The sequence below is a fragment of the Corvus moneduloides genome, chromosome 1, assembly GCF_009650955.1.
Source record: "Corvus moneduloides isolate bCorMon1 chromosome 1, bCorMon1.pri, whole genome shotgun sequence".
Lineage (NCBI taxonomy): Eukaryota > Metazoa > Chordata > Aves > Passeriformes > Corvidae > Corvus > Corvus moneduloides.
The window spans coordinates 158,674,045-158,695,574 of NC_045476.1; the positions used below are offsets into that span (position 1 = coordinate 158,674,045).

Sequence of the window (21,530 nt, forward strand, 5' to 3'; positions counted from 1 at the left end):
AGAGAAAAACCCTAACATTTGCCCTGTGCAGAGGGCTCACAACATCCTTTCAATCAGGGAACAAGGCAAAGTATTAAATACTTGAGGAAGATGTTTCCTCATGTGGAAAACATTTTGCAAAAGGGCTCACTCACTGCACTGTGGGCACTTGGGATCAGGTCAGTCTGGACCTCTCATCCATGACAATGTGCAGGGGGTGTAGGCAGCAAGAAGGCACCAACCAGTTTTCAGCTGAGCTATGGATCTTAGCATGATTGATTATTTGGGTTTTGACTCTGTTTTATGTATTAAGGTTTTATGGAAAAGAGCCTGGGTCCTGGGTTCTTCAGGACACACCTCAGTCAGGCCAGTGATTTTTTTTTTTCCTTCCTACAGAAAGAGAAGCAAACCCTGTTCATTTTGGGCCATAAGGAAGCTTCTCCATCTCTTCCACATTCGTCTAAAAGGGACAACACCAGTGTGCTGGATATTTTTATACAGATAACATACACAAACATACATATACATACATATATACATATATACATTTTTCGTTGGTCTGGGTTTGTTTTTAATGACATAAAAGAAGCAAGGCAGCACAGTTCTCACTGACTTTCATTAAGGTGCAGACAACTCAGTGTCACTTGGTCTCTGAAAGTCCCCCATCAGGTTACTTGATGGACACTACTTTGGTGCTTCAGTTCTCCACAGAAGAAGATAACCAGACCCAGCATTAGCTCCCTGGGTTAGACAGCCCAGCCTCTGCCCTCTGGCTCTTGCATCCCCAGCTAAGAGGTTAATAGGATCTCACTCACAGTCGTGCTGGGGCAGGACCCATCCGATCTCACGTCACACCTCAATGCCTGAGCAAGTCATCAAGTCATCTTTAAATGTCAGCAGGGAGAAGTCCCACCTCCAGAGCCTATTTTTTTAATGCCTCCTCTAAATGAAACAAATTATATATTAAAGTATCTATTTCTCACTGTGACCCATGAAGGGACAGATTACCAGCTCTGACAGCAGCACATGCTTTGCAGATGCTTGCGCTCTGACAAATGCACCCCACAATGATCTCCTGCACTCTAAGGAAGTTTTAGCACAGGAAAACTCTCCTTGTTCCAGAAGGAACATGAACTACTGCTTTCACCTTGTACCATGCCTGTCCTCCATGCACTCACTGCCTTTCATTTCATAAGGAGAGGAGTTTTCTCCTGATAGAGAGAAACTGGAGTATTCTTAAAAGAAAATGAAGATCCCTCAGAGACTCCTTTCTGCAAGGTTTTTACATTATTGATTCTGCCAGTGGCTCTGTCAGCCAGCAGCAAGGAGAGGGGGCAGATGGAGTGGCAGTCTTGTCCATGAGAGCCACACAGGTACTAGCCCTGGAATGAGATGGTGAAACCAAGCCCTACCCTCAGCGATGGAAGGCAGGGCTTGTCACCAAACATGAGCATGGTTTTCCTTCACGTCTTAGTCATCTCACATGTTTTTGCTCTCCACTGTGCTTCCTAAGGAAATAAGTCCCAGAAGCCAGGTGTTTTTCCTAGCTGTTTGTTTTCTTGGCTCCTCTGATCACTGGCTCCAGTTGACAGCTTTCTCTTGTCCCTTTCTGTCCTCACTGCTGACCCAGGACACCCAGGAGGACAGTGCTCTGAGCTGCCTTGCCTGAAACGCCACAGAAATGAAGAATAAAGACATGTCTGAGGACAAAATGTACTGAAGCTGCAATGTTCAGGAAGCCCTGGAAACCTAAAACCACCTGCCCTGGCATGGGTGCAATTGCCACAATCCAACCCTTCCCTGTACTGGGACCAGAGGAGACAGAGTAAAAGTGACAGGCTTCATCCTGCCAGAGAAGGAAAGAGGAGTTCTGTGGTGGCTCCCTCCACTCTCCATCACTGCATATCATGTGCAGTAGGTGAATAACATCTCTGAGTTGTCACCAGAGTCACCACAGTCTGTACGGTACCTCAGGTTATGGAGCTGCCTGGGCAGCAGAAATTCCTCCCGCCACCAAGGTTTTCTGGTTAGAAGGTTGACACCTTTGCAGCCACTTTGGGCCTGGCAGCTCTCCAAACTCCCATCCCATGGGGCACTGCTGTGCACCTGGGCCGATTCACTCCTGCACCAATGCATCCTTCTGTGCTCAAGGGTCATTGTGGCTGGATCTCACCTCTGCTTTCATGGCGCGCAGGCAGCAGCATCCAGCTTGGATACCCTCTCCAACAATGTCCCACATCTTTGCTGCACTGATGGCAAATCCTGCTGAGGGACATCTACTCTCAACACCTTGCCAGTCACATACTATCATTTGTAACCATGTCTGCTACCTACCAAGAGCTATTAATCACAGAATGGCTTGGGGTGGAAGGGACCTTAGAGATCTTCTTGTTCCAACTCGCTGCCATGGGCAGGGACACCTTCCACTAGCCCTGGTTACTCAGAACCCCATCCAACCTGGCCTTGAACTCTTCCAGGGATGTGACATGCACAGCTTCTCCGGGCATCCTGTTCCAGTGTCTCACCACCCTCACAGTAAATGAGCCACTCATTCTTCTCATCCAGTATAATAAAGGCTAGAAGGTTGCAGCTTGCAAATCCTAAACCATTTAGTTACAATTCCATCTAAACCTGCCTCTGTTTTTCTTTCCTGTACAGTAGAAGGCAGGACAAGTGCTCCATTTCTCTTGCTGCAGACTGGGACATCACAGTGTAGACCTTGTTGATTTTTATTATTCCCACATGCAGCAAAGTTCCCCTTCCCATTGTTACCCTCTGACACATGTCACTTCAGGGGTAAAAAGGAAGGAGACAAAGGTAATGACGCAAAACACAAGAGGTTTAACCTGAAGTTTATTCCTCTTTGGCTGTCTGAGGCTGTTTGAAGCACGAATCCAGTTCTGCTGCTTAAAATAGGAATTACCCAAGTGTCTCACCTCTTGCTGAGAGAGACACCACTGTCTTGGTCATCACGTGCCAGTGTGCAGGGCACACCACTTGTCCCTGCTTACAGCAAGAGCCTGACTCCTGCAATTTATTCCTGGCTCTGCTGTGGATTGCACAGCTTTGGGGAAATTGCAATAAAAACTGGAAAACTTGACAATTTTAAACTGATGCTTACATTCTCAACAGCCTCTTCCTGTACAGATTGTTTAAGCTCCAATACTGAAACTGAGATTTCAAACTTGTGCTTGTCAGTCATTGTCAGTCTCATTCACACACTCATTAGCAGCACTAAATTGGAGGAGAATCTGCTATGAAACTTAGTCATCTGGTACCATGAAAAAGTGCTGGCATGGCTGTTTGATGCTGTGATAGAGGCTGGTACTCCAAACCAGGAGAGAGCAGAGCTTTTCAAGTTCTGCTCATTATTGCTCTGCAACAACACAGGAAACAGTAAGGGCTTTAATCTCTAAATAATTTTTCATTCAGGGATTAGGAACAATCTAGAGAATATAGAAGTTGTTTTGTTTTGTTTTCTCCATAAAATGCTTCATTAAAGTACTGCTCATTTTATAACAAGCTTGGGGAGAAAAAAAAAAGGAAGTGATATGTTTTTACGCAAAACCAAAACTCTGCCACCTCTTTGCTCTTGTTGTGCTACAAACAGCTTGTTTGAGTTGCAGAAGACTTGGCTTTGCATAAGAATGCTTCACAGAACAAGTGGGAAAAAAGATTCTAAAACACAAGGGAAAAATTAAGAGGGAAAACACAAGATAAGCTGGCCAGATGAGCAGTTAAAGACGCCGACATCTTGATCTTGGCACATCAAATGGAATGCATCTACTTACATGCAGCCTGTGCCGTCCTCCTAAAAATACACTGCCTCCTTGGCGCACAGATATTTGATTTCAGATCAAAGTATTCTCCAAGTTTTTTGGTGCTTTTTTTTTTTGTTGTTTTGCTTTTTTCTTTCAGCCAGTTCCAGTGATTTCCTCCGGTAACCCTCACTGCTCCAAACACCCCCTGATACATTGGATACAGGGCAGCACTTCAGATACAAGTTTCAGGGCTGTACATCACCATGACTGATTGGACTTCAGCAAAAAGACTGTGTAATGAAAATTTCAGGAAGAGAGAGGATTAATTTTGGTGTGATACCACAAATTAGTCTTCATTTTAGAGTAATTAAGTCCAGCAGCTACAAGCCTGGCAACACAAACAGGGCTGCTGCAGGTACCCTACAGCAATGCAAGCTACAAGCTTTGTAACTAACACAGATTTGTGGTGAGACTCTTCTACCCAGTAATCCCCACTAGTGAGAGTATTACTGCAACTGGCTGCCCAGAGCAGTGGTGGATGCTCCACACCTGGAAATATTCAAGGTCAGCATAGACAGGGTTCTAAGCAACCTGATCTAGTGGGAGATGTCCCCGCACGTTGCAGGGGGGTGGGACTAGATGACTTCTAAAGGTCCTTTCCAATACAAATCATTTGGTGGTTCTATGATTCTTTTTCCCTGCCAGCCTATCCACAAGGTCAGAGGCAGAGTGTGATACTTGTAGGTCAGAGGAGCAGCAAATACAAGAAACACCTAGTGAAGTCACACTGCCCATCCACGCAAAATGCAGTGAAATCCTGGCCATGGCAAATCTGGTAAAAGCTGCAGGCAGAGGAAGGAACTCAATAGCCTGATTTGCTGTGGCTGGTTATTTTAAGCATAGTGGAAAATGCATTGATGATCCTGGTTTAATAATTAAGAGCATCAAACTAAAACTTCAGGCCAAATTATGTTCTCATTTTAGTTCATTTAGATTTGTGAAAATGAACTGAATTACTCAGGATCTTCATCGATGTAATAAACCCAGTTATTTTGGCACTGCAGTCCATGGGTACTCATTACAGAAGCTAAACCACAGCCCTGCTCCAGATGGCTTGTCTCTACAACATAGCATACATCCAGGGCACTCCAAAAACTAATCACCTACTGATCATATCCCTTCAATTAAAAATTACTCAATATTTCCAAGTGCTGGCATCCATTTTAGAAATAACAGAAAATTACAAATGCTTGGGCAGTAATATGCAGCTTTTCCTCCACTGCAGAAATGTCATCTAAGCAACATTAACCAGTTCAGCAAGGCAGTTGATTTTATATCTGGTATGTGGTGTATTCAAAAGTTTCTCCATCTTTACATCTGCTGTGGCAACAGACTCAGTGGGACCAGCTCAGAGCAGAGACAAACAGGGAAAAATATCTCTGTGTGGGGACACGGATGGAGAGAATTTTTAGAGCAATTTGATTCAATCAAATGGCACAAGCTCCAAAGAGAGGCCCAGTATCACTTTTTTTCAATTCAGAGGACCCAAGTTGACACAGAGGCCAGATCGAAGGAGGGGAAAGCTTTGCTGAGCAGTGTGGGATTAACCAGGAGAACTCATTCTCCCAGTAAATCCCACATTTGCTTACATGGCACATACTAGGTGAATATAAAAAAGTAGAGAGATGTGGACATGAGATGATGATGACGATTATTTTGTGAAAAACAGAAAAACGCATAAATCCTACTACAGAGTTTTCTGGGTTACTCATACAAACTTTAGACAAAAAGCCAGCTGGGATTTTATTCCAATGCAAACTCCTCAGAGCACAGCTCTCCAGCTGTATCAGATTGAACCAATGAAGCCTCATCTCCAGGAATACAGTCATTAGCTCCTCCAGTCTCTGCCCATAGACAGGCAGAGCTTACATCAGCCATGGCTAACAACTTGGGGTGACTAGCAATAAAACTAAATACACCTTTGAGGAAGTAGCAGACTTTCTTACTCATTGTAAGGAAAATTAAGAGTATTTTCCAGACAATGACTGTGCATGTCAGATTTGGTTCAATATATTTAATGTCATAACCATGCCTTCAGGTTGGAAAGGAAAAAGTGGCTCAGCTCCACAGCAGGAGCAGATGTTTGCATAACTGAACCAGTGTGAGCAAAATCTTCCTATACTGAGCCTTTCTGACAAGTGTCCCAGAGTTCAGTGTCTTTTCCTTGTGCTGGGTGAATTATGGGATGTGGGTATCCTACAGTCCATAAAGACAGGACCCTCCACAGTCATCTAATTACTGTAGTTTAAAGCTTGAAGCATCTCAAATTGACATGGCAAAGAGACTGTTATTGGGAAATCAGAGCTGATAACAGAATTCAAGTACAAAATTCTAAAAGGGAATAGGTGGGCCGTTGCATGAGGCTGTCCATCTGGCTCCCATTGTATGGCTGCATTTAGTGTGTTCAAACACTGTGCAAATGTGTCACTACACCAAAACTGTGCTTTGCAGCGATGACAAGTGTGATGTGTTCATTTGAGAATATGCACAGGTATATAATAGTACACCAGTTTCCTTTAGAGCAGCCCCATGAAAAGGTGTTTTCAACTTTCCTTTAAATCCCCATATAAACACAGCCTTAGAAATGAGCACATAGACAACTAAAATATGAACAAAGAATATTAATTTGGGGCTGTAAAGGAGTAGGCATGATGATTTAGAGGCAACCTCTTCTTTCCCACCTGGAAACCGTACATTTGCTTTTGGTAGCTGTCTCAGTGAACACCAACTGAACTGTGCTAATAAAAATCAATTTTCTTCTCAGCAGCTAATGCCATAGCCTTTACTCCAGAAAGCCCAGTACTTTCAGCTAACAGCTTCACACTGTTCTAGGTTGCAGACCTCTTCTTACAGATGCCACTCATGACCAGAGACTCAATGTACTAACTTATTTTTGCTTCACTGCTAGCAGCCAGAGTCACTGCAGGTCATTAAAGAGATTTGTCTGGCTGAACAGCTTCCAGAATTGCAATGAAGTAGTTATTTAATATCCTCAGATGAAAGGTGCTATGCAAATACTGAGCACTGTGTTGTACCAAAGAGGGTCCTCTGATTACCTCCTATAAGTCCAACAGAGGTAAATGGGTTCTAGCCTGAGGTTTTGCAGTATCACTTCCCTGCAAAGCAAGCTGTAGTCAACTTAGCTTGACAAATTTAAACAGTTAACCCACAGGAACTCAGGTCTCCTTTTCATATTTGCAGGTCAGCTGCCTTGAGACAATGTCTGAAGTACAAACAGGCTTTCAGAGCCAGATTCTGATTTCATTCAGTATGGTGTAAACAGGAATAATCCCTTTAGAGATTAGTAGGAGTGAGATCAGATTCAGGCTCTTGGAATTAAAAAGTACAAACCATGTGCTTGTGGGTTTATCCTAATTCTGCTAAGTACAAAGCAATTCTCCTTCATATCCTTCTCCCATTCTGTCTAAAGTACCCTGAGCTGAAAGAGAAGGAAACTGCTACTCTGAACACCCAACAGAAGATGTTTGGCATTGCAAAATACTTTTGCCTACAAAGTTCTTAAATAAGTCTTGTGCTTTAGAAAGAAAAAACCCAACCCAAAAAACCCTCCACAAACCAACACCAAAAAAAAGAGAAAACAGGCCACCCTCAAATTACACAAGCAGAGCAAATACACGTTTAAAGATCCCCCTTACCCCCAAACTATGAAATGAACTACAGTAACCATTTTTTACAAGAAATCAACACATTTAATCACTCCATTTTACAGCATCTGTCTCTGGTTCCGGGCATATATCAAAGGAAAGAAAAAGCAGAGCCTTCGACGGATGCCTGCAACATCCTCAGGAAGCATCTCAATGGAAATTGCATCATTGTTACAAATTAATGAAATGTCATCTGAAAGTTACTTGTGTCCTTTCCCTGCCACTGTGTCCTTTGATAGGTCAAGCAATGGAAATATAAGCATGCCAGTCAGCACCTGGTTTATTTTTAGGTAAACTCAGAAACCAAGTCACCACCTTAATGAAAGGTGCATCTCTGTTCAACTAAACCAAAAGGATTTAACTTTTGTCATCAGAATACCTGTGGGTGCATTCCTGCTAACACACTGGTTTGAATGTGCACCTAGAAAATCCCGGTGAAAGAGGCCAAGTGACAAATCTCCATCCTATTTAGATCAAGATACAAATCCCACAAGTGATGGGGAACTATGAAGTTACCCACTGAGAAGGATAGCATGAGCCTGCATAAACACCATTCCATTTGGTGTGCAGTGGTGTCTGATTTGGGGCAGTACGGGGCTGTTTTGGGTGGTTTTCATACTGGCATGGTGGAGAGGAGACTGGGAGTCCAAGAGAAGCTGGGAGGAGACACAGCCAGGACAGCTGACCCCAACTGACCCAAGGGATATTCCAGACCAGGTGACATCATGCTCAATACATAAAGTGAGGGGAAGAAGGAGGAATGGGGGACATTTGGGGTGATGGCATTTGTCTTCTCAAGTCACTGTTATGTGCGATGGAGCCCTGCTCTCCTGGAGGTGGCTGAACACCTGCCTGCCCATGGGAAGCAGGAAATTATTTCCTCATTTTGTTTGTGTGCATGGCTTTGCTTTCCCTATTAAACTGTCTTTATCTCAACCCATGAGTTTTCCAGTTTTTACCCTTCTGATTCTCCCCATGATCCAGCTGGTGGGGGAGTGAGCAAGTGGTGCTTGGTTGCTGGCTGGGGTTAAACCACAACAAGTGGTTTAGTCCCTCTGCCATGATGTTTACGTCACTTACACCTCCTAAAATAGCAGACTGGGCACGCTGAAGGACACCTTTAATGCAACATGCCAGTGCTGTGGCTTTGTTCAGCACCTCCTGAAAAAAAATCCAAACCAATTTTAACTCACCCAAGACAATCTCTGCAGGCCTACTGCATGCCTTAAAGATCACTCATCAGGTTTGAAATCTTTCACCATGTACTGCTGACAAGGATCCTTTGTTCTGTGGCCTTTGAGGAAGAATATCTTGTTAACATCTCACTTCCCAATAATTTTGAACAGGAAGTTGAAATTCAATAGGAGCTATAAGTGGACTGGCAATGGCCACCACATAAAAAAGAATTTCCTTGGGGAAGGGAAGTATAAGAAAGAAAATTTTATTTTTATTCACGTTAGCTGGACTCTTAGAGAGTGATGACTGATAGCTCTAAGGAAAGGGCTCTGCTATACAGATGGAAGAGTCCTGCTGGCTTTGGGTACGGGAACTACAACTGACAAGCTTGTTCATACAAATGCCATGTGTTTTACAGATTATGAGAAGCCGCAAGCTTTGTAAACCTCAGTAAGCAGATGTCAGCTTCAGCCATCAGTTCAAATACATGTGGTGAGCAATATTCCCATGCTCACTCAGAGGGATGCATGCTGCCCTCACTGACTTCTGAAATATTTTGGTCTTGCCTTCAATAGTCTCCAGGTAATGAGCAGATCAAGCCCTAATGAGCTCACTAGACATGACAAGTCTGTACTCAAGGTTACTGTGCATGACCCTATTCTCTCTTGAAGAAAGGGCAAACTGTTACGCAGCATCTGTTTCTGACAGAAGAGAGTATCCTAAACAAAACACAGGACTTGATCTGAGATGCAGAAACACCCTCATTTCCTTGGAAGTCAATATTGTTGGTGCCGGGTAAAACAATGCGGCCACTTACCTGCCCAGGAGTAGCCATCAGCTCACAAAGGAGTATGGCAGCTGGATGGGGAGATCTGAAAGATTGATTCTGACAGCTATAAATGCAAGAGGTTTTTAATATTCAGAAAAGTGTCAGTGCCCTAATAACAGAATTTCCAGCTCCAAGAACTACAGTTGCCAAATGAAGCCTGATCAGATACAAAAATAACAAAGGCAAATTTGGATGGGTTGCCTTGGTAGAGATGAGATTGAAAGAGATACTTTTCAAAACAAGTGAATCTCTCCCAGTTTTGCCCTTAACTTAACCCTTGGGCACCAGTGGCAGTGTGCCACATCTCACTGTTTAAGTGAGGAGAGGAGGGTGCCAGCAGCGCAGCAGGATGCACCAGTCCCAATGGCACCAAGTTTCTCCCTGCAGAAGACCTGCCTTGTAAAGCCAGCTGGTGTCTTCCCAGAGTGGGAAGGGTTACATGCCACCCTGCTAATCCCACCCTCAGGGTGTGCCCCTCGGCCAAGCAAGCCTGGAACTCCTAAAGGAAGTGCATCAAGTTGTCTTGGGGTCTTGTTCCAGCTCATTTGTTCCACGAGAAGGTCCTCACTGAAGATACACCCTGATATCTTCTGCATATCAGAGCCACTAAAGTCCCAAGCAAGGCAGTAAAGGTGTAAAAATTGTACTGACAGACAACAGCCAGACTTATTATTTTACAAATTCAGAGACATGCCAACAGTGTGGCTAGCGGCTCTAAGAACAGCCTCTGGGGAGAGTTACACGTTGATGAAAAGCCATTTTCGAAAATGGAGCTGTGCCTGGTGGATTCATTTCATAAATTACAGAGAACCTCTAAGTTTGCATGGGGTAAGATAAATCAGGGGAAAGACATTTTGAGCAACACTTCTTCAAAAATTCACACACACAAAATAAGAAAAGTTGGGTGTGTGAGTGTCTGACAGCTTGCCTGAGGAAGATCAAAGGACTGCTTCCTGCTGCACTAAGATATAACTCTTGGTCTGTCTTGTCCCCACAAGACAACTGTCCTTTTTCCAAAGTAATAACTTGAAAAAGGGGCAAATTTCTTAGGATTGTTTCTCAGTTAGTGTGACAACAGTCACCATAGACATGACTTGGGTATTTTAAGCCAAAGGGACAAATGGCTACTATCCCTGGAGTGTGGGAAGCTTTTCTCCAAGGAATAGCAGAGACAGTGGCTACACTGAGCACTTCTGCCTTAATCTGGTAGAAGTTTAGCTTTATATAGCTGGTGAAGGGGCTGGAATACAAGTCTTGTGAGGAGCAGTTGAAGGAGATGGGGGCATTTAACCTGGAGAAAAGGAGGCTAAGGGGAGACCTTCTCTCTCTACAACTACCTGAAAGGAGGTTGTAGCCAGGTGGAAGTTGGTCTCTTCTCTCAGGTAACAAGTGACAGGATGAGAGGAAATGGTTGCATCAGGGGAAGTTTAGATTGAATATTAGGACTTATTTTTCATTAAATGAGTTGTAAAGCATTGGAACTGGCTGCACAGGGGAGCAGTGGAGTCACCATCCCTGCAATTGTTCAAAAAGTGTGTGGATGTGGCATTTGAGGACATGGTTTAATGGTAAACGTGGTGGTAGGTTGATGGTTGGATGTGATGATCATAGAGATCTTTTCCAACTTTAATGATTCTATGATAGAATCTTCACCCAGAGCTTTTACAGGCAAAGGAAGAGTGTGTGTCCTCCTTCTAAGACAGCAGAAGCAGAGCTCAGCAAATGAGCCCCTCTCCTAAAGCAGCTGCAGGTCAGGTGGCAACAGAGGAAGAAACAAGCAGCCTCTTCTGGTGCTCTGTGAAACAGACATCCCCCTCCAAAGGAGCTGGATTAGTAATTCTAACATATTGATTCTTTTCCATACAGACCTCCATCTTTTTCCTCTATTAAAAACATTCCAAAATGAATTTCAATTACGTAGCAACATCCTCTGCCAATACTTAACTCAGCAGCAGCAGGAGACTTTTGCCTTGTGGAGAAGCAGCTTATCCTAAACTCCTTTGTTTCATTGCTGCTAGCAAAATGTTTTAGCCACTTCTGCAATTACTGCATCACCTTTTATTTTTCAATAACCTTGTATTTTTCAACAGCCAGTATCCATCTCCTGCTCCTTTGCTCTTTGGCCTCACAACCAGTTGCTTGAGGTAATTTCTGCTTGAAGAATTGGGTGTTTTACACAGCCGAGTTACAGAGCTTTTTGGAGAAACACAAATCAGGGTCTTACCTGGGCATTAACACCCAACTTTTGTCAGTGTAATTAACTGTCTGAATTGTGAGCGCTACATCAAATTGTTCCTGACAAATCTGGTGGCCTTCTAAAATAGGCTTATACAAGGGTCTTACAACACTACTGGATGAGGGAAGAGCCCTTGGCATCACCTACCTGAACTTGCTCACAGCATCTGACACACTGTCCCACACAACATCCTTGTCTTTGAACCGGAGAGACATGGATTTAACAGCGGGATGAAGGACAGCTGTGCTCCAGCATCCCCATAGTTCTATCACAAAGTTGTGAAGATGCTGCTATTTCACACATCCTGACAACCACAGCACAGGCTTTTTCTCTACAGCTCCAGGTCTGAACCAGTTTTTACTTTTGCATATCTATTTTTGCATACTTTTTAACAGAAAATCTGCTGTGACAGCCACAGTGAGTCAATGACACTATTTTCCTCTGTAAGGTCTTAGGATCCAGGCAAGCAAAAGCAGTGCATGAACAGCCACATGGATAAAGCACCAAATTGCACAATCCTTGTAGCACTATGATGATGACCTCATTGTAGTAAACAAAACAAATATAGATGATTTATATTGCATCAGCTGTGTTTTTACACATCTCTGATGACTGCACCACTCAATGGAGTGGCAGAGAGTGAATCCCTTCTCTAAAGCTCTTTTCTCCATAAGGTAGATTTCCTTTTACTTTCATAGTTCAAAAATCAAGCTGTTGGTCAGAAGGGCAACATTTACATCTTTACTGGAGTCTCCAAGCCCTTTACAGGCTGAACTAAACCTCCAGAAAACTGAAATACCGTTCTTCGCAGCTGGAAAGTCTGGAGCAGAGAGATGAGAAGGGGCAGGCCTTGTCTCTCCAAGCTCACTCCAAGTTCTCAGCCACAAATGTGTCCTCCCAACACCACATACCTGTCCTCAGATGCAAAGTTTAAGCGTCCCCAGCTCTCCTGCTCTCTTGGTTCACTCATCCTGGCACACAGAGAACAAAGCATGGGAAAGGAAGGGGGTTGGTGGGAGCTGCAGGAAGAGGCCGTTCTCTTCAAGCAAGGAGAATTTGAGGAAAAAGGACTGATGAGAAGAAGAACATGCAAAAGAGGGACTGTGCTGGTTTTGGCTGGGATAGTTTATTTTCTTCACAGTAGCTGGTATGAGGCTGTGTTTTAGATTTGTGCTGGGAAGTGTTGATAACATAGGGATGTTTTCATTATTGCTGAGCAGAGCTTACATAGAGCCAAGGCCTTTTCTGCTCCTCACCCCACCCCACCAGCAAGGAGGCTGGGGGTACACAAGGAACTGAAAGAGGACACAGCCAGGACAGCTGACCCCAACTGACCCAAGGTCATATCACACAGCATCATGATCAGCATACAATGGTGGGAGCAGAAGAAGAAAGGGAAGCACATTCAGAGTGATGGAATTTATCTTCCCAAGTTACCATTATGTGGGATGGAGCCCTGCTTTCCTGGGGATGGCTGAACACCTGTCTGCCCATGGGAAGTGAGGAATGAATTCCTTAGTTTGCTTTGCTGGCATGTATAGCTTGTGCTTTATATATTAAATGTCTCAACCCATGAGGTTTTTTTACTTTTACACTTCCAGTTCTCTCCCACAGTAGGGAAAGTGAGAGAGTGGCTGTGTGGGGCTTAGTTGCTGTCTGGGGGGTTTAAACCACAACAGGGAAAAAACCTGAAGAGCAGGACTGAAGGACATTTCAGTGTCTACTCAGGAAGGAGAGAAATGGAGATGAAACTAGAAAAAACTCCTGAAGCTCTGAAGAAGTTGTCAGTATCTCACACACACTTTGTATTTCCATGGGCACCTCACATCATCACACTGCAGACATCAGAATTACCTTGGTGAAGCTGACGCCTTTTGCCTGTAGAAGAGATCTTAAAGCAAAGCCATATCCTCTGACCCCACAGCTGTGTCCCCTGCCCAGATTTTCTCCATGAATCCACTGCAGAGTCTCCACTTACATCAGTAAGCCAAACCATAGGCATTTTTGGTAGCCCAAGGGAAAGGAGCCGCCCTTTACCAAATTTATAAAGCATCCCCACACTACCCGCCCAAATTGTTTTCCTCCTCTTAGCACCAGAAAAGACAACTTTGGTTTCTGTATTTTGTAAGAGCCAGTTTACATTTCAATATTGCCTTCCTAAGCAAGAGAAGTGTTTGCAAGGGTCTGTTTAACACCTAATATTTTACAAAGAGGATGCAGTTTTCCCTTTCATTTCTGTGTTGCCATCACAGCACAACCTCCAGAGCACAAGAGATAACCTCACCATAACATCACAACAGCAACACAATACAAGAAAGATAGAGAAATATAACAGTGTCCAAAGGAGAGCTATGAAGACAGTGAAGGGCCTTGAGGGAAGGCGTATGAGGAGCAGCTGAGGTCACTTGCTCTGTTCAGCCTGGAGGAGACTGAGGGGAGACCTCACTGCGGTTACAGCTTCCTCATGAGGAGAAGAGGAGGGGCAGGCACTGATCTATTCTCTCTGGTGACCATGACAGGACCTGAGGGAATGGCCTGAAGTTGAGGCAGAGGAGGTTTAGGTTGGATATCAGGAAAAGGTTCTTCAGCCAGGGGGTGGCTGGGCACTGGAACAGGCTCCTCAGGGAAATGGTCACAGCACCAAGCCTGACAGAGTTCAAGAAGCACTGGGACAATGCTCTCAGGCACAGGGTGGGATTCTTGGGACGTCCTGCACAGGGCCAGTCCAATGATCCTTGTGCATCCCTTCCAACAAAGGATATTCTATTACTCCATGATAACTTGCACAGTTCCAATGGCTGTGGCATTCTCAGCTGCTGTACATGCCTCTCTGTCCCGCCTGCAAATTTAGTATCTACGTGCTTGTGATCCCACCAGTGCCACTGCTTGGTCCCTGGAGATATTAGGTAGACCTCAGTATTAGAGTGTGAAGTTTGAAGCTGAACATTTGTTAACGGGATAGAGGGCAAGCAGTAGTTCATTTTCACTTCATAAGGTTGAATTTTTAAGCTACAATTAAGCCAGCTGCTTGAGAAGAGCAGCAGGTCTGTTTGCAACAGTCAGAGTGAAGCCACAGGAGATCTGATCATAAAGTCATTGCTTCTCAATAAAGGCAGATTTTAACTGAAGGGGAAAAGCAGAGGATATGGGAGCTGAAAAGAGAAGAGATCAAGAAGGAAGAGTTCTAATTCTTCTAATAAGCACTAGACCGAGGAGCAGGAGAGATCCCTTTTTTTTACTTGAAGAGAAAAACAGGGTAAATCTTCCAAAGAATAATAACTTTACTACAAAAACAGTTTCAAAGAGAACAGAAACAAAACCCCAAATTCAGGTATAATATCGGGATTGCCATCGGCTGACAAACGGCAACAATGCAGGTCACATCAAATTCAGAGGAATCATTCTGACATCTCTGAAGGCAAACTTGATTCTTTCAAAATGAGTAATTTTGACTACCTGAGAGTTTGAAATGGACATAGAATAAAGTAAATCTAAAAGCAACAATGCCTCACTTTATCAAAGCTGTAATTATTTTGACCTGCCATTGCTCAACTAAAGATTGCTTTGATTCAATGTAAGTGTGTATTTTTCTCAGTATTGTCACCAAAAAAAAAAAAATCAAAGTCAGATCATCTGCACAAACTGATTTAAGTCAAGTTCTAGTAAGAGAAAGCATTAGATGCAAAAGGCAATAGCATTTACAGCTGAAGTCTTGCACTAATGCAGGCTGCAAGTTCTGTAAAAGGCATCACCATATCTCATCAGGCTAAAAGAATTTAAGGTACAGTCATGGGTGTCGTTATCACACCCTGGCAGCTTTGGATGCACTCTAGAGCATCAGAAAAGAGACAAAAACTGTCAGGTCAGCTCTGAATCAAGTTGCAGGTAGCCCTACACAATGTTCTTTACACATGAGTTTGTAGAAGTCTCAGGGTGAAGTAACACAGGTCTCTGCTTCAAGACTAATCCCAAAACACTGTCTGTAGGATCAAACTACTATGTTTCAACCCAAATATTCAGGTGACATCTTCCAATCTGATCTGCGGTTTTGCATGCTAGGATGCAAGAAGATATCAAAATTTTTTTAAAAAGAATTCAAATCGGGTCACATGTACTGTACTTTGAATTTGAGCTGGGAGTGGGAATCTGATTCCTCCCTAAAAAAAATAGAGGTGATGCCTTATGCTTCCCTGGCAGGGTCATATTAACTGAGCTGGCAGATTTGATAGAATTAGATTTCTTTTTCAAGCTGGTACAGCACTGTGATGTGTCAGCACACAAAGTATTTTAGATAAGTAAGATTAAGTCATTGATGGAAGATCCAGCCTCTAGAAATAATATAGTGTCCTTTAAAAGGAACAACCTTTGTTTTGCACTGGTTTACCAAAGCTCTAAAAACAAAAATAAAAAAATCTAAAACTCCACTGATCCTGGGAAAATGTCAGTAGCAATTATTTAGTCCAGAGACATTTTAAAATTGCATCAGACTTAATATCTCAGTGTCACTGTGCCAGTTTTTACTCTGCAGAACAGTCCTCCAAAGGGGTGGAGAAGGAGTGATCCCCTGTAGGAGTTTTGGGGACACCAAGAGTATGTGTGGTCACTTCCATGCTAGCAGCAGCCCTGTGTCAGGCACCAGCAAGGTGGGAAATGTTGTGCTTGGACCCTGTGGGCTCTAACCAGTCACCCATTCCTCCTTGTCCTCCACTCAAATCCTTTGGGATGGAAAGCTACAGAGTGCTGTAGCCTGCACTACAGGGTGCTTCAGCCTGCACTGAAAATGTGCTGGGACAAAGGACTTCCAAAGAGATGGAAAAGTCACTACAAAAAACAAACAAACAAAAAAATCTGTTGAGATGATGTCCTCAGAGCAAGAAAGCCACACTTCAAACGTTAGTCACCAGGTGCAGGTTTCAACCACTTAAGTTGTGTCTCTTTTGCACTCCAGGATACCTTGCAATTGCCTGGCAGAAATAGCTGTGGGATTGGCCTAGAAAAACAGATGCGGCTTGATGACGTTAACACGTTTCCTGAAATAGTACAACTCCTCCCTGCTCAAAGGTTTTGTCATGTTGTACAGAGGGCACAAAACTTCCTCCCCCCAAGGAAGGATGTGCACATCAGTCCAGATGAAACAACTTAATCACAGGCAGTTCCAAGTGCAGCAAAGCCAGGAAAGAATTGCTTTCCGCCCTCCTCTCTCCCAGAATTGCATTTTAACAATTACTACAGTCTTTACAATTGATGACATTCCTAATCTTAACTCATGCTTCAGAGCAAGCTTCCACCAATACTATGGGGAGTTTCTTCTACAAAAAGAGCTCCCTGTCTGTCAAGACCCCCATTTTCCACATTCCACAGCTATTTCACAGCTTGAAGGGATTGTGCAGCCTTGCCTTAAAAGAGCTTTTGAAAGTCTTACAGGACATTTTACACAAAGTGACTTGAGCTTGCTACTTGCAGACCAGAGCATGGGACACTTGGCACCAGTGGGAAGAGGAAGCTGGGGTGAGTGGGAAAGGTGAACAAAAGGGTGACAGCAGTTCCTCTGTGGCTGCTGTTAATTAGTGCCAGGTCAGCCCAGAGCCCTTATCAGGGCAAGAGGGGTCACAAGAAGTGACAACTGTGAACAACTAACAGACATACACCCTAAATAGAGACCACTTATGTTGATAAGGTTATCTATTTCATAAGATAGATGTTTGTACCCAGACAACACACACAGCTCACATAGGGTCCATCCAGTTGCCAAACACATTTTAGGTGCCATTGAAGATACCCTGGACATCAAACCCACCCTCCTGAAGTCTCAAATACAACACCAGGTTGTTGGTGTCAGACAGTCATATCTTTCTGTACTGGCTCCAGAAGGCAAAGACAGATTGTCCAGGGCAGTTCAAACAGCACTAAAAGATTGTGGTTGAGAAGCCAAGTTCCCTGAAGCCTGGTAGGAGATTCCCAGCTCCTGGAGCAGATACTTGTTAGGTGATGAATCAGTCCTCAAACACCAAGCTAACCCAGAGAGGGTTGCAGACATGCTCTGGGTGGGCTGCAAAGGCATTTGTCCATCCCACCCGTGGCACCAGGCACACCATTCCTGCCAGGACTGGCAAGTGGATAGGAGCTGTCACATTCCTAGGCCAGCCATGGCCTCCACCGGTCTGTTGGCTGCTGCCACAGGCACTATGGCAAAAAGAGCAATATATTTACAACAGCATGTTGCCTGCAAGGCTCCACCTCTTGCACAGGAAATGTCTATATGGGTCAAAGAGCTTTCTCTGTTGTAAGCAATTCCTCTGAATTGTGAGTTGACAGGTAAGTCCAGAGTTTACTTTCAGCTTACATACCTCTGAGTTGGATTTTGGGTTTATCAATTTAGGCGGCATACCATGAACATAACAGACAGGCTTTGATGCAGTCAGGCAAGACTGTGGCAGAGAGGGGAAAAGTATGTCTGTCATACTTCACTTTAAATCCTGGAATTCACTCCCATGTTTTAATGGCCTACATCAGTAATCTCAGATCAGTTCAAAATGCATCTGCCTCTCTTCTCCTTGCAAGCTTGATTGAACACAGGCTGTTTAGCAAATATTTTATAGTAATATTTATATAAAAATATAAAAATTATTAGTGCAAAGCTAACTGGGCTTGCCCTGAGAGGTTCCACCAGAGTATCTTGGAAGAGGGGATGGTTATTAAAATTAATTCTTCCACTTAAGGAGTACTTGTAGGCAAAACCTTTATCCCCCACTTCATCAGTTCATCTATCTGCTGCTTCAGATGAGACACCAATAGTCCTATGCTGCCTTCTGCAAAGTACAGAGGATACAGAAGATATAGAAATTTAATTAAGTCTGGTATGAAAAAGAAAGAAGTTAAAGAAACTCCACATGTGGCATGTGACTGTGTTGAAACAGGACAAAAAATGCATCCTTTTCAGAGTTCCCTCAGCTAGAGCCATGAAAAGCTCCACCAGGTGGTGGGATTAACAGCACTTGAAATATGCTGTGGAGCTGAGTTTGCTCTCTCTCTTTTGCTTTTTAAAAGCATGTTTCTGCTTCACTACACTTTTGAAAATAGGTGTAAAAGATGTTCCAAATAAAAATTTATTTCTACTATCATTTAATGGCAGCATTTGCAATGCACTTGACATAAATGATGTTTTTATAACCTAGAAGATGGAACTGCCATCTGCATGACCTTAATTTCCTCTCAAGTTGCACCCAGTTTTACACAAACAAAAAAAGAAAATTGATAAGTACATACCAAGTATTTTATAAAATTATGTTTAGTTTGAAAAGTGACCTCCCTCAATTGAGAGGCCATCGCCATTAGCAGTATAATCAAGTTTGGAAGAAAAACTGCAAAGAAGGTTTCAAGTTCATTTCTGGCTGGGATGTGTGACAAATTCATACAAACAGGGCAACTCGATGTCTCCCCTGCAGAATCAGATTGTGCACCAAGTGAGCGAGCCAAAAGAATAACTCATGCAATATCTCTCTTCTTTTGCACTTTCAAAGACAATGATTTTACACCCTACTAAGCAGAAAGGTAAAATAAATGTGTATTAGCAGAACTGCACTTTAAAAACTTAGTGGTAACTTTAAAGCTGGTTTGGCAAAACCATAGACTGGGACTTTGTTGTGGTACAGGATTTAAACCTCCTGACACTGAAATGTTACCCTGCGGCAGCACCAAAACAGAGTAAATTAAGTGAGAAACTGGCAGAGGAACAGAGCACCAAGTGCACCACAGACCTGTATTGGAGGTTTGTTGTTTTGAGGATAATCAAGAAAACACATGCAATTAACTAATAAACACATCCACTCCTTTTATCCACACCCAATCATTCCCTCCTTTACCCCCAGCCACTGTCTGCACATGTGTTCAAGCAGATTAAAAACCATCAGGTTCCCAACTAAGCCCAGAAAGGACCTTAAGCACAGCCATGCCCTGCAGATAACCATCCCGCTTCTGCTGAAAGCAGGAAAGGGAGCCCAGGGCCAGCCACAACTTCTTCTAACATGAGAGCAGCTCTGTGGAGGCATTGCGAACAGTGGGCAGAGCACCACCGGCTCTGGATAGGGATGGAAGAATTGGGGAGGGGTGAACACACTGGCTTGTGGAAGGTGCTGGCCGGTGCAGGATGCTGTGCTTATAACAAGCCAAGTATTTCCACGCAGAGACTTCACAAAGAGCCACCCTTCCAGCTGAAGCTGTGTAAATACTATACAGGAGAGTTGTGCTGCTAATTGAGTACCTTCCGAAATGCCAAGAGGCAGGAAGACTCCAGTTAAAGGCAACTCTTCATTTCAACTTGTGTCACTGAAGAGAACCAAAGTAAATGAACTCCTGAGGACAAGATCAAAGTAGAATAAGAGACTTTTTTTTTTTATATCCTTGAATCTCCTGTCCCTTTTGTACACTGAAATTTAATTTCCTTTTCAAAGAGAGCCTTTGGAGCTTATGAAAATTGACCCAAAAGATTACAAGGGCTTTGTCACCCTTCCAATCTCTCTGAAAGATCCATAATTAGGGAGGTTTTTCCTTCAACATATGTGCCCAGCAGACAAATATATAATTCAGACTTACAATTACGTGAACGAGTTATTTCCATGTACTGGATACATACAAGCCCAACCGTTGTAAAGAGCTGAAAAATCTTGTGTGTCTCAAATGAGTAAATATACACATCAAGGCATATTTTTTGCTGTCTTGTTTTCGTTTGTGCCAGGACTACACACAATCACACGAAGGACCCGGGATGTACGTTTGCTACTGACATAAATATACCAAGTACAACAAAACAAACTGCTGACCTCGAAGGTTAGTTATGATTCATTAGAAATTAATTCTGCAAGGAGGAATGGGCGAGCGGACACCGAGAATAGCTAGTCTGCTTTTTGTCCTCTAACGGAGTAACACTGGCTTTACTCTTTCGCCACATAGCCTACCCAGGGGAGAAAGAAATAAAATAAAACAATGGGCGGGTCTCCGCCGGGCTGGTCCCTCCCGCTGCTCCCACCCGGCGGCGGCGCTGGGCAGGACCGGTCCTCCGTGGGGCAGCCGGAGGGGGGTTCCCGGCGCTGTCGCCCCCCGAGCATCGCCCGAAGGTACCCCTTGCTCCGGAGCCCACCCCGGCACCCGCCGTTTCCCCTCTGCCTCCCTCCAGCGGGGAAATCCCGGCTGGATAGGGCGCAGCCTCCCCGCTCCGGAGTGCCGGGGCGCCGAACCGGAGGATGCTGCGAGCTCCACCAGCGCCGGGGCCACCCCTGCTTCTAAATAACAGAAATAATTTTTTAAAAACCCCAACAACTCAACAGCCGAACGAGGAGTCAGGAGGCTGGGAGGCTCCCACCGCGCCTTCTGCGGCGGCGGGGAGCGGAGGATTCGCAGGTAAGCGGGGAGGAAGGAGGGCGGCAGGGAGAGAGCGAGGGGGGTCCCGTGGTACTCACGGCACCGGGGGCGGCCCAGCCCCATGGCCGGGGCGACGGACGGACGGATGGTCGCTGCTGCGGCTGCCGCCGCGCTGTCTGTGTGTCCGTCTGTCTGCCGGCGCTGCCCACCAAGCCGCTCCGGGCGCCCCGTCCCTCCCCTCACTCCCTCCCCGGCGCTTCCTGCCCGCTCATATAGCGCGCCCTCGGCCACGTGGACGGCGCGGGGCCCCGCCGGCTCCTCCTGGGGGCCGGGCCGGGAGGGGCGGACCCCCACCAACCTCTCCATCCCCTCCTTCTGTCCTCCCCCATCAGCCCCCTCCATCACCCCGCCATCACTCCCCCCATCTCACCCCCCCATCAACTCCTCAATCACTCCCCCCATCACTC

The 21,530-nt window shown here is 44.6% G+C and overlaps 1 protein-coding gene across 1 annotated transcript in view; it reads right to left on the bottom strand.

Moving 5' to 3' along the window:
* ST3GAL1 (ST3 beta-galactoside alpha-2,3-sialyltransferase 1) overlaps positions 1-21,309 on the bottom strand; it is a 78,481-nt gene extending 57,172 nt beyond the window's left edge. Inside the window, exon 1 of the mRNA XM_032133886.1 lies at positions 21,162-21,309. The gene's annotated coding sequence lies outside the window, so the exon portion shown is untranslated. The remainder of the gene's footprint in view (positions 1-21,161) is intronic.
* Positions 21,310-21,530: the final 221 nt, after the last annotated feature.